The sequence below is a fragment of the Antechinus flavipes genome, chromosome 5 (assembly GCF_016432865.1).
Source record: "Antechinus flavipes isolate AdamAnt ecotype Samford, QLD, Australia chromosome 5, AdamAnt_v2, whole genome shotgun sequence".
NCBI lineage: Eukaryota > Metazoa > Chordata > Mammalia > Dasyuromorphia > Dasyuridae > Antechinus > Antechinus flavipes.
The window spans coordinates 54,513,322-54,528,262 of NC_067402.1; positions in this window are offsets into that span (position 1 = coordinate 54,513,322).

The following is a 14,941-nucleotide window of genomic DNA, read 5'->3' on the forward strand; positions in this document are numbered from 1 at the left end:
CAATTTAATAATGATATTGCTGAATCAAAGCCCTTTGAGCATAGTTCCAAATTGCTCTCCAGAATGGTTGGATTGGTTCACAACTTCAACAGCAGTGCATTAGTGTCCCAATTTTTCTATATCCCCCTTCAACAGTTGTCATTTTCTTTTTCTGTCATGTTAGCCAATTTGATGGGTGTGAGGCAGTACCTCAGAGTTGTTTTAATTTACATTATTCTAATCAATTGTGCTTTAGAACATTTTTTCATATGACTATAAATAGCTTTGGTTTCTTCATCTCAAAACTTCTTTATATCCTTTGATTATTTATCAATTAGGGAATGACTCATATTCTTATAAATTTGCCTCAGTTATCTATATATTTGAGAAATGAGATCCTTTTCTGAGAAAATTGCTGTAAATATCTCCACCCCCTCCAACCCCTCTCTCTCCAGTTTCCTACTGTCTTTGGTTTTGTTGGTGAGAAAAGTTTTTAATTTAATATAATGAAAATTTACATTTGTCAGGAATGCTATAGAAAGAATTTCTGTTCAGATATGAGTTCATTTGGATGACTTCTATCAGTTCTAAGTATTTACAATAGATGAGAGACAGATTAGTGAATGTTTAGAGGATCATTTTCAGAGTTGGGAAGCCCTGAATTCAAATCCTACCTTTGACACACATTGACTATGTGATCCTAGATAAGTTACTTCTTTAGCTCCTCATGAAACTCACCCAGACCAGAAAAAGTGCCTATCTGCATTTATGGAGCAAATCTCCTTATTCCGAGTGCTTCATAAGGATGAAGTCATGGAATTAACTCCTTTTCCCTTCTTCTTTCTCCCTCAGTGTTGATAATAGCCTTTCTACCTCTACTGAAAATATAAGGAAAAAAAATAATTCAATGTTCAGTGCCAAGAAAAAGGACCCTATTAATTTTTTTTAGTTTTGTAACCTTAGAATTGATATATTTCTAGATTTTCTCCCCATTTCATTGATAGCATTTAAAATACATAAATCAATGGAATTATCTATACAAAAAACAAGAAAAAAATTGAAGAAAAGAAAATGTGCCATTGAGCAAGACAAGGCTAAAAATTCTCAATGACATTAATTTTATCTCTTCAGAGCTTTTTTCTTTTCTCATTTTCTTGGGTAACTTTTCACATATGAAGTTCTAGCTCCCTGGATACCCATTCAAAATGTACAATCTTTTCTTGCATTCTCTTTGGAGACAGACTATTCACTGTATTTTATCATCTGTCTAAAAGAAGATGAGATACAAGTTAGCCATCATTCAAAATCCTGCAACCCAGAAAGTCTTAAGGGTGTTCAGCTCTGAAAGCTTTCTACTGCTAACCTTCCTGACATTGCCTAAAGACAACATTTATTTCTTTTTCCTTGATACAGAAATCGACTTTCAGACACCTTTTTCTTTTTCAGTGCAGGTATTACTTAACTTTCTCTGGTCTTCAGCTTTCCAGACTTAAATCTCCTAAAGCAACTACGTGGCCATGCCATCCTGGGTTTCATTAATGGCTTATTCATCACAGCGCCCAGAGAGCAGCCCAGAATATAAAACTTTTTCTGACATTTCAATTAAATAATTCTGCCCCAAAGAACTTAGCTTTTCTAAGTTCATGTTAGACGGTCTGTTTCTCTGCTCTGAAAATTCCCTCTGACTGTCTCCCATACCTGGAATGTTCTCCCCCATCAGCTCAGATTACCAACCTCCCTGCCTTCTTTTAGGTCCCAGTTAAAATTCAGAGAGGCTTCCCCAAACCTAGTAATTCCAGTGCCTTCCCTCTATTACTTGTCACCTGTATGGAGCTTGCTTTGTATATATTTATTTCCAGCTTGTCTCTCCTATTAGATTGAAAGCTTCTTGAAGGCAGGAATTGTCTTTTGCTTTTTTTTTGTATCCCCACTCTTCTTAGAACAGTGCCTGGAACATAGTGGGCACTTAATAAAGGCTTATTGATGGATTATTGCAAACTTTTAAATTCTATATGCCTTTTCTCAATCCAAATCTGTCCTGGAGGGAATCCTGGATTTGTATTCAGAGAAACTTAGTTCAAATCCTGGCTCTTTATGATCCTGGAAAAGTCACAGAACTTTTCTTACCTGTAAAATGATTGGGTTAGACCAGATGACCTCTAAGGACTCCTCCTAAATCTATGATCCTGTGATCTAATTAATCCAATTCAGAGTTTTTTCTTAGCTTTGGACAATTCCCATTAGCCTGGAGATTGAGTAGGAATCTTTGTATGATGATGTACTTTAACTCATCATTTTACAAATAAGAAAACTGAAGTCTAAGGGAGGAAATTGACTTGTCAAAGGTTAAACAATGACTAGCAGAACTAGGATTTGAACTTGGGATCTGGGACTTGATACCAATGCTCTTGCCACTGTGTTGTGGGCTTCTCATTTATTTTCTAGTTTTGTGCAAAAGTGAGGTGAAAATTAAAGGTGCTACCTTTGAGAACTCTCTTTATAAGAACTGAAGAGATAATTTTTTATGTAAAAGTCAATGCTACATAATAATTGTATTAGAAAACAATTAATTGGATTAAGCATTTTTTTGAAATGAAGATTTTTAGGTGAATTAAAATAGGATGCGATAAATCCCATTCTTATAATCTTTGTGTTATCACATCACCTCTTGTGAGTCTATGATTCAATGTAAAGTGATCCTTCCATGAGCACAATTGTGTGTATGTGTATATATTGTACAAATACCATATATATAATATTATGTATTTACATATGTGTGTATATATATGTGTGTGTATGTGTCTATATATCTACAGAGAGACAATACACAAATACACTGTTATTTTTATTTTATTTTATTATTATTTTATTATAGTTTCTTATTTACAAGATATATGCATGGGTAATTTTTCAGCATTGACAATTGCAAAACCTTTTGTTCCAACTTTTTCCTTCCTTTCCCCCATCTCCTCCCCCGATGGCAGGTTGACCAATACATGTTAAATATGTTAAAGTATAAGTTAAATACAATATATGTACACATATCCAAACCATTATTTTGCTATACAAAAAGAATCGGACCACAAACACATTTTTAAAAAAATCAAGTTTATATATATACTTGGTTAAGAACATCTGAAAACATAGTGGAGAGAGCGCCAGATCTAAAGTCAGGAAGACCTGAATTCAAATTTGACTTCAGACACTTCCTAGCTGTATGAACTCTAGGCAAGTTACTTGACCTCTACCTCAGTTTCTTCAACTGTAAAATGGGGGAAACAATAGCACCTACCTCCCAGGATTGTTGTAAGGATCAAAGGAGAACATTATAAAGCACTTAGCACAATTCTTGGCACATAGTAGGTTCTATATAAATGCTTATTATGCTCTATTCCCATATAAAGAGTTGACTGAGGCACATAGAAGATAAGTTTACTATTAAAGAATTGCACAGTAATTATCAGATGGAAATATCTGAACCCAAGTCTTCCTAATTTTGCACCTACTTGAATTTATTAAATGCTTACTATGTGCCAGATGCTGGGCTAAGTATGGGGGCTATAAAGGAAGGCCAAAGAACAGTCCCTGCCCTTAGAGAGTTCCATTCTACTAGAAAAACAGCATGTTAAATAATTATGTATAGACATGACATTTTTTAGAGTAAATGAAAGGTAATTTCTTTTTCTATTTAAAAATTATTTTAACTTTTGAGTTCCTAAGTCTCTCCCTTTTCATTTAGAAGGCAAGCAATATCAATTATATATGTGAAATCATGTAAAACATATTTCCATATTGGTCATATTGCAAAAAAGTAAGAAAAATAAAGAAAATGAAAAAATTATACTTTAATTTGCACTTGGAATTCATCATTCATTAGTTTTCTTTCTGGAAGGGGACAGCATTTTTCATGAGGAAAGGAAGGGAATTTTGGAGGAAAAGCACTAATTTTGAGGAGGATCAGGATATCTTTTGTAGAAGGTGGAATTTAAACTGAGACATTAAGAAAGCCAGGAAGCAAGGCTGAGGATAGAAAGCATTCCAGGCATAGAGACAGCCAGTAAAGAATCATGGAGGACTAGGGATTTGAATGCCTTTCTGAAGCTTTCTATTACTTTTTCAAACTTTCTTTTTATTGCTTATCTCAATATTGAGTTTTATATAGTTTCTTGTGGAAAATAAATAAAATCTTCATGTATTAAGATGAGAAAACAGTGAGTTAGTCAGTCAACAAAAAAGTATTAAGTACCTATGATGTGCCACACGCTATGCTGAATAGTGATTTGCATTATTAGATTTTTATCATCATCTGGCTAAATTTAAAAGACCAAATTCAATTAAAAAAAAAAGATAAAGCCTGATTCATAGAGAATCCTATTTGAAATATTCATTTAATTTGGCAATATTTTATTATATATCTCTAAACAGGCCAGGAGCTGAACTAGATTCTATAAATACAAAATACAAAGAAGTATATTCCGCCATCAAGGAGATTATGTTATATTGGGGTGATATAACATGTACATGTACAGAATACATATGAGATAATATGAAGCATATTCCCCAAACAGGAGAATACTAACTGGTAGTTGGCTCAAAGATGGTATTTAGTGGGAGATGGCATGTGATCAGTGCTTCAAATTCCCAGTGGGAAGGAGAAGTTTGTAGTCAAGTAATAGCAGCTGCCTTTGAGGGAGAACTCTACAGTTGATGAAACACTATTCTTGGACCGGTTAAAGGAGTTATCTAGTGTAAGTCATCCCATTTTGACAGACTGAAGAAACCGAAGCTTATAAAGTTTGAGTGAGTTCTTAGAGATACACTAGTCAATTAATTCAGTCTTTGGACTGAAAATGAAGTTCTTTCTACCACATTGCCTTCTGAGACATGATGTGATCGGACTTTGATTTAATGGTGAGACTTGGAATTGAAAGTGACTTCTGGTGACAATTATGATGGTAAATCAATGCCACCCTGAGGAAGTTATGCTATGTTAAACATGATAAATTTGTAAATGGAGGTCCCTCCATATGTTTATCAAGGTCTAAGGATGTCTGAAAACTTTGGATGAAACAAAAGGCAAGGTATTGTAGTGGGTTGTAGCTCTTGACTTGAAATGAAGAAAATCCAGCTTCAAATGCCATCTAAGAAAGTAAATTGTGGCCAAGTTACTTAAGCTCTCTGAAGTTCAGTTTTCTCAACTATAAAACAAAGAGGATTGGGCTAGATAGCCTCTAAGAGACTTTCTAGCTATAAATCTCTGATTCCATGAATGGCTTTTTGCTGGCCTATTCCCCTGTCATCTACCATGGATATCTGCAGGGATGGAATGATCACTCCACCAAATGGCACTGCCCCTCTCCCAAGGCCCTTGAATGTATAAATCAAAGTGTTTTGGCTGAAGAAAGTCACCTTGCTGCAGTAGAACATGTACTGGGTCTGTTATTGAGAGGGAGATACGGGTTTTATTCTGAGTCTACTATTAACTAGTTTGGGAAAATCCCATTCTCTAAATCTCCATTTCTACATGTGAAAAATATCCCTATCAGTCCATATTAAAGTTGTGAAAATCACATGAGATAATGTATCCAAAGAGCTTTGTAAGTATAAAGAAGTAAGAAAATGTGAGTCATATTTATTCAGAGTTAGCCAGTTTCTTGCCTTATCTACTTTATAATGTAGATCTTGGGAGGTCCTGCCACTATTCTCTTTGATTTTCTCCTAAAATTGTAAGAGGGTTGGACAAGATCTTAATAGCTCTCCAGGCACCAGTTCCTTCTTGGCTTTGTTTCTCCTTTCCTAAAACAAAGACAGAGCTGGCTGAATAATATTTGCAAGGCAATTGGGGTTAAGTGACTTGCCCAGGATCACACAGCTAGTGAGTGCTAAGTGTCTGAGTTTGGATTTGAACGCAGGTTCTCCTGACTTCAAGGCTGATGCTCTATCTGCTGTACCATCTAGCTGCCCCCTGAATATTCCTCCAAATGGAGGAGTGGAGTTTGGATTTATAATTTAACTTATATAAGGAATTACTGGGGAAGGAAACTATCTCTACCATTCAGGTTGGCACCTTCTTTTCAACTTACAGTTTTGGAGAATTGGAGATTTGAGATGTGAGACTTGGATCAGATTAAAATTTAATCAAAAAATATTTAGCAAAATAAAAATAAAATAAAACATAGACAATGCTAATGTGATTTTCTAGGTCAATTTGCAGCCAGCAGGGAACCTTATATATGATTTAGTGGCCCTTTATTCTACTTCATTTTAACAACATTGACTTAGTATACTAAGAAGATAAAAGGAGCACTGAAAGGCTGTGAAAGCAGGCCATTCTTGCCACAGAGCCAACTCTCTATAGATTCTTCCATGTTGCCTCTTATGTTTAGACTGGGAGAGGGATGTTTGGGACAAAAAGATCTACCCAGATTGACTACTACAGAGATCGCTCATAGAAAGCAGAATTATTTATTAGAATCTCGAGAAGTGGACCCCATCCTGGTCTGTGAGCCAAATTTCACAGCACGATAGGGCCAGAGCCTTGAAATGCTTACAGCTTTTATACGTTTCAGACAAAGAACCTCCAAAATCCCGCCCTCTATATGTTGCCTGTATTCCCCAATTTGGTCAGTGGAATGTAGTAGACAAGATGTACAGCTTCTTCAGCCACACTGGACAATAGAAACAGACCTTATCTAAAATCACGTGACTCTGGAGAAGCCGAAACTGAGGCCCATAGGCTTGATCTACTTTAGCTAACAGTCTCTGATCAATATGTACTTAATCCGTAAGTTCTTCACCTTTCCACACAGGGAAAAAGAGATGGGGAGAGGGTGAGGAGGGAGAAGGATATTAGGAAGAAGAGAGAGTAGAGAATAGAAAGAAGGAAGGGAAGGGAAGTGGAAAAAAAGTTGGGAAGAAGGGGGAAAATTGAGAAATATGGAGAGAGAGAGAGAGAGAGAGAAACTGTCTTATTTATTTGATTCTAGGTTATTTTATATTGCCTTTCCAGATCAGAACCCTATGGAAATTAGAATTAACCTACATTATGGAAAGGAGTAAGTCTTATACATTTTGAGATATAAGTAATTTTCATAAGATTTCACTAAAATGGATATTGAATGTAAATTGGATGGTTCATCAAATATTATGGTTATATCCATAGCACTTTAGGGTTTTCTGGTCACTCTCTGTAAATGGCCAATGTTGACTTTGTGCTGGTTCTGAGTGGGGAAAGAGCAGGGAGTATTATGGTTGAATCATTCAGTCCTCTGCTTTCTGGGTCTTTCTTTTTGATTCCCCAGTTTCTAAGCTCCAAAATCTGCTGCAGATTGTTTGTTAATATTACCTATTGTTTTGAATCAACAAAAAATGCCAAATGTAACTGTTTGAGATGTTTTGCAAATGAGAAAAACTTTGAAACTGTCCAAAAGGCAATATATTTTTGATGATCTCTGTTTTTTAATGTTTCTTTTTCAAGTTCAATGAGGGAATAAGATATTCATGAGATTGCTATGATTCTTAAAATGTGCATCGTTGACAAAGAGTTCTCTCTTCCAATGTAGATAAGCAACTGCTCTGCCATTTGAATCTTAGCAAGCCATATGGGACACTGAGAACTTTGCTCAATGTATGACAGAAGTGAGATTCAACTGAGACCACTGAAATACTACCTCCCTCTCCACGATGGCACTCTGCTTCTCAAAAACAATAATAAATTTATTTTGACTAAGGGGTTGAAAGAAGTTGGGGTGAGGGGTGGGGAAGTGGTAAATGATGTTAGGTTTTCTGTTGTTCTGGTTCAGAAAAGTAAATGTTAATCTTGCCTCATATTTCTCATGGTTCCCTACCTTTCTACCATGTCAGCTAAGAATCTTTTTTCTTTCCTCAATAGTATTTGATTTTTCCAAATATATGGAAAGATAGTTTTCTACATTCATTTCTCTAAGATTTTGTGTTTCAATTTTTCTCCCTTCCTCCTATACCTTCCCCTAATCCAAACTACCAAACAATCTGATATAGATTAAACATGTATAATCCTTCTAAACTTATTTCCATATTTGTCATGTTGTGCAAGAAAAATTAGACCAAATATTTGACCAAAACCATAAGAAAGAAAAAGGAAGCAAACAAACCAACCAAAAAAGGTGAAAACACTATGCTTTCATCCACATTCAGTATCCCCATGTTCTCTCTCTGGATACAGATGGAATTTCCACCCCAAATCTATTGGAATTGTCCTGGATAAAACTCATTCTTCTCAGAATGCTCAAAATGCTTGCTAAATCTGTCATAGTTGATCATCACGTAATCTTGCTGTTACTGTGTACAGTGTTCTGGTTCTGCTCACTTCACTTAGCATCATTTCATGTAAGTTTTTCTTACAGGTTTTTCTGAAGTCAGCTTGCTCAACGTTTCTTTATAACAATAATATTCTATTACATTAATATACCATAACTTAGCCATTCCCCAACTCAATTTCCCACTCCTTGCCACTACAAAAAGGACTGCTTTTTTAATACATGTGGATACTTTTTCTTTTTTTTTGTGATCTCTTTGGGATACAGACCCAGTAGTGACATTGCTGGATCAAAGGGTCTGCAGTTATATAGCCCTTTGGACATAGTACCAAATTGCTCTCCAGAATGATTGGATCAGTCCACAACTCTACTACCAATGTTACCTGAGAATCTTGCTTTATATTTCAAGGAAAATATTAAGGCCACATATAATAATCTCCTTTTCCCCTTTTCATCTCCCATCACTAAAGGCATTCTTCCACTTTCTTTTTATTCCTGTTTCACATGAAGAAGCAGCTCTTTTCCTTACTAACAAACTCCTCAATACACATAAATGCGACCATTCATCTGTCTTCAACAGCAGATTGCTCCCTCCATCATCCCTACTCTTATTTAAAAAAAAATTTCTCCCTGTCTACTAGCTGCTCCCTCACAGACAATAAGCATCTTCTTCCTCAAAATACTCTCATTTGATCTCTTGATCATTACTAGCTATCATCCTCATCTCCCCTCCCTATGGTTTCTAAACTCTTTGAAAAGGCTTTTTTTCTATAAAGGCTCCTTATTTCCTTTCCTCTTACTCTTAACTCATATGAGTAATTTGACAAATAAAGTATATATGCAGGATGAATGCAAGGTCAGTGAGGCAGCAGAAAGAAAAGGAAAGGCATTTTGAAGTCATGCTTCCTCACAAAACCAGTACTTCAAGGAATCTCAGGTCATCTGGGAGCTTTCACACTTTTAACTCTCAAGACATTTCTTTTTATGTCTTCTCCTGTTCACAGTTGATCTTGTTCCCTAAAGAGATAGAGGATTTTATTTTCAATCCTTGAACAAACTTAAACTGCTGAACCACTCAAGTGATATAAGTAAAAGCTAGTAAATGTTACTGATGGAATAATGGTCTTTCTCTTAGGTTGTTATTCTAAGAGCTTCTAGAGAAGATTTATGTTATGACAAAAACATCAATAAGAACAACAACAAAAATGAAATTGGAGGATTTTGAGAAACTTTGTTTTCTTCTTTTCCTCCCCCTTCTCCCTTAGTATATCATTTCTGTTACCAAATCTAAGCTATATTGAATTACGAGCCACCCTAGTGTCTGTGTTGTTGGGTAACATCAACAGAGAAATATAATAAAAAGAGCAATGCTGAATAATTTGGGGAGGATGACTGTTAGTTCAGGAAGTGGAAATTGGTTAAACACAAGTAATGGTAATAGTGGAAAAAACCAGGAATAAAACAAACAAAAAGCCAAATAACCAACAAGGAAAAAAAAAATCCTTCTACATTTAGGGGGAAAAAAGCTTCATTTTGTAGAGGAAATATTTGAAACTTGCATCTGAATATCTTCTATCTAAAAGTGAGAAGGTTGAATTGATCCTGTATCATTTGATCTTACTTGCAGTTAATTGATTTTGCCTTGTACTGATCAAATCATCAGGTTCTGTCTCTGAACTTAGTTCAAAGACTCAGCTAATCTGTAATGAGTTAAGTCTAAAAATCCAGTTCTCCTGTTAATCACTGATCTATTCTTTCCTCAAGAAATTTAGCTGTACTTGGTACATGTGAACATAGGGGATGTGGATTTAATATTTTCATATCACCAAGCTGTTCTTCAAGGATATTTGATTTGTTGTTCAAAAATCTAGTCCACAATTTTGTACCCGGACTCTCAAGAGAAACTTGTTGCTAGCCTTCATTACCAAACTTCCAACCTACTATATTGGTTCCTGTACTTCAGCTCTGTGACCAATCAAACCCATGATGTTACCGATCCCATTCGGTTCTTTGTTCTAAACTTCTCAAAGCCTATAAGAAGGAAGCTATACTTTTTCTTGGGGTCTTTGACATAAAGGGAAGCAATCCATCAATTCATTTATTGATAAACTACATGCCTCTATTCATAAATATTATTTTGCTTGGAGAAATGTGCCTCAGTTTACCTTTTTGTTAAATTTACCCATGGAAAAAGACACATGAAATAATAAAACCAATTTTACTCTTGGATAAATGTGAGTTTAAATTCTGTGAGCTAGTGATGGCCATGGTGATTAGGACTATGATACCTATATATCTACCTACATACATATATATATATATATGAGTATATATACATACATATATAATGTATATTGTTCTGTATCCAAAGAAAACTTGGGTCATCAGGTAAAATGAATTCAATGTATTAAATTAAACATTTTCAGATTCTTTGTATATCTTTTTAACTCTTTCCAATCACTGTTTCCTATATCTCTTTTCTCTAATTTTTTTTTTCTCAAGGCATCTAGTGCTTCTGATTTTCACTACTAATTTTTCACTGAGAGAGCATGGTAATTTTATCTATTTAGAAAAATAACAGGGGCAGCTGTGTGGCGCAGTAGATAGAGCACCAGCCCTAAAGTCAGGAGGACCTGAGTCAAATCTGATCTCAGACACTTAACACTACCTAGCTGTGTGACCCTGGGCAAGTCACTTAACCCCTATTGCCTCAGAAGAATAACAGATGATATTTATATAATTCTTTAGGATTTGCAAAGAGCTTTATGCTTTGCCTCTAGTTGTTGTAGGTGTTTCTCTATGGTAGATGCCTTTTTTTCTTTCTTAGTTTATTTAAAACATATTATTTTTATTTTCCCCAGTTACATGTAAAACCTTTTAAAAATTATTATTATATACATACATTTATTTTTTATATGTTTTCATATGAATCATGTTGGGAGAGAAAAATCAGAACAAAAGGGAAAAACCATGAGAAAAAAAAAGGTGAAAATAGTATGTGTTGATCTACATTCAGTCTCCATAGTTTTCTCTCTGGATATGAATGGCATTTTCCACTCAAATTGGGTTGCCTTACAGCACTGAACCACTGAGAAGAACCAAGTCTGTCTTAGTTAATCATCACACAATCCTGCTGCTTCTGTGTACAATGTTTTCTTGATCCTGCTTGCTTCATTCAACATCAGTTTGTGCAAATTTTTCCAGGCCTTTCTAAAATCAGCATGTTCATAATTTTTTTACAGAACAATAATCTTCTATTATTTTCATGTACCATAACTTATTCAGCCATTCCCCATGTGATGGACAGGTAGATACCTTTTCTTCTTTTGTCCTTTCAACATCTTATAAAGATAAAGATCTTATCAGACCTCAACATCTTATAAAATATTTACCTGTAATTGGAAAAAAAATACTATTAAGTGGGAGGAAAATGGCTCACAAAATATTCCATCAAGTGGATTCCTTGACCACCAAAACTATCTCATATATTCTGTGACATATAAAACCAAACTTTGAACTATAAAACTTATAAATCCTGTACCACTCAGGTAGAGTACATTATTGTTATATTCAGCAAAACAATGGAAAAGAAACTTTTTTTTTTTTTTGTAAATGAATTAAATAAAACCCACCTGTCCACAATATAGGATCCATGTAACAGCGATAGAAAACACTAAGGAAAACAATCTTTGCTATCTTTCAGAGAGGGAAGAGGGGACTAAAGAAGTCTCCTTAATTTCCTGTGCTGACAAACTTGGAAAAAATCAAATCATTTACTTAAGCTTTGCTTTAGGGCTGCTCCCTCTAGTAGCTGGTGGCAATCAGCTGGCAAAACACACATCCTTCTCAATAGAACAGTCTTTCTTTCCTTGCTCTGTTCCAAGTGTCTTTCTGTACTCCTAACTCCATGCAAGTCCTGATTTCATGTCTCAATATATAACTTTATTCCCCATCAACTTGTTGGATTTATCACTGCAATTGTGTGTATGGGATTATACTGTGCTACTTGAATTTCACAACAATCCAATGATGAAGGTGCAGCTAATGTCCCCATTTTACAGATGAAGTAATTGAAGCTGAGAGAAGTGATATAATGAGCATAAAGTTATATAACATCCAAATATCCATATGCTTTTTGTTTTGATCTGAAATTTATATTTAAATTACCAAGTGATGCCCAAAATGCTATTTGACCCAATTAAATGTATACTGAATTGTCCATGTCTTAATATTATATATAATATATATATATATTTTACAAATACAAAAGAGCTTAAGCTTTTCTTTATCTGTAATCAGATGTTGTCCTGTAGTGTTTTGTATTAAGAAACAAGACAATGGGTAAATGGAGTTCTTTGTTTATGACTCAACTTGATGGAGGCAAAAATTTCTCGAGAAGTCACCAGCACATACAACTATGAGAATAAAAGCACGCACATTATTAACAGGAACACAGAGAGATTAAAATGCCACACAGACCCCAAAGCCCCTTGGTATACATACATAACACAAACCATCAAGTCTGTCGGCTCATTTTCTAAAACAGACACTCCAGTGTATTAACCTTTTCTCCTCCTCCTGGGCTCTTGAGAACAGTAATGTTTTCAACATGACAAAATGTAATTCATTGCCCATGACCTGACCATTACACTCTTAATAAGTTCAATTAAATTTTCAATTAGACAAGATGAATTAAAAGAGGTGACTAGAAACAGGGGACAGGGATGTGCCAAGTCTAAGAAGAAAGATGGAGAACACTGTCATCTTTTAATTTGCACCTCTTCTCTTGGGGGACAAGGAAGAAGGCTGAAAGCTTCATGAGAGACATTTTTTCTGGAAACTTTTCTATCATCAAAGAGAGGAAATAAATACAGATGTCAGTCCTCAGCTTGTTTACTAAATGTTGAAGAATAATTTTATCTTTGTGGTTAAGTGTGCAAGGTCTTAGAATAATTGGAATTATTTCACCAGCAAGGTTAAGTTTTCTAAAAATAATACCTAGAAAATAAAAGTGTGAAATCTCAATAAGAATTGTAGAGGGGGAAAAAAGAGAAGGAAATAAAAAATAAATGGAAAAAATTTAAAGTGATTTTTGACAAAATTCTTCAAATATTTCATAGAATGCAAGTGGATTTAGACTTAGACTGAGAATCTATAATTTTTCATGATTTTTTTTTCAAATCAGCAAATTTCTGCCTTCTTACTTGCTTATGCCAGTGCTTTCCCAATTCAATTGAGAACAAAATTCAAAACAAATATATTATGAATTTCTGCACTGATGAAAATAGACAATTAAAAAAAATCTCATCCTGCATTATAAGACTTCACCTCTTTATTAGAAGGAGTTGTGGTTGGTCACTACTCTGATAAGAGATCCTATGTCTTTGCAGTTTTCAGAAAAAATCTTTACCATATTGTACTCAGCACTATATAACTAAGTTTCTCCAAAATGATTTCCTTCATCATTTCTTATAATACAATAGAGTTCCATCATATCTCTATACCATAATTTGGTCATCCATTCCCTAATTGATTGGATTCCCATTCTTTGCCACATCAAAAAGAGCTATAAATATTTTTGCAAGTTCTTAGTTTGTTTCTTAGGACTAATGTCCTGCCTTTAATTCCTTCTCCCCTTTCCTTTTTCCATCTCCTCAATTTGATCTGAATCTTTGACTCCAAACTGGGTAGTGGGCAACAAAGTTTGCCAGCTGGAACTCTAGTGTATATATAGGTGTGCAGTGCCCTGACATGGGTCTGGAAGCTCTTCTTGTTCTACTTCACAGCCTTTCCCCGATGGAGAATTGCAAGAAATTCCTAGACAAACCTCAGTGTCAGCAGACCTGTCTGTCTCCCTACCCAATCCGGGTTGAACAAATGACTTACTGTGAGTAAAAATCTCCATCAGGGTTTAAAAATCTAATGCATTAGCTACATCCAAAGAAAGAACACTGGGAAATGAATGTGAACTATTTGCATTTTTGTTTTTCTTCCCGGGTTATTTATACCTTCTAAATCCAATTCTCCCTGTTCAACAAGAGAACTGTTCAGTTCTGCAAACATATATCATATCTAGGATATACTGCAACATATTTAACATATATAGGACTGCTTGCCATCTAGGGGAGGGGGTGGAGGAAGGGAGGGGAAAAATTGGAACAGAAGCGAGGGCAAGGGATAATGTTGTAAAAAAATTACCCTGGCATGGATTCTGTCAATATAAAGTTATTATAAAATAAAATAAAATATTAAAAAAAAGAATATATTTACACAACGGAATTAAAAAAAATCTAATGCATTTTTCCACATCTTTTTGGGGAAGGCTTTTTTTTTTTGTGTGTGTATGTGTGTATTTGTGTATGTGAAGTTGAGTCAGGGAAATGGAGTGTAGGAAGGTCATGGTACTGCTTTTTATTATACCATTCTTTCTCTTCTGTGTATTGTATTTTTAATATTAATATATTATAGTTTACTGTAATTAAGTACACACCAAGTACAACTTCCTGGCTTAATATTGAAATTTATTCATTCATTCATTTATTTTTTAAATGGAGAAGGAGTCTGAATCTGGGATTTCAATATTTGGGGTAGGATAGTCCCTGTGTGGAAATTCCCTCTTTCAATGTAGACTGGTAATTGGTAGGGAGTTGCCTGGGGCCCCAGAG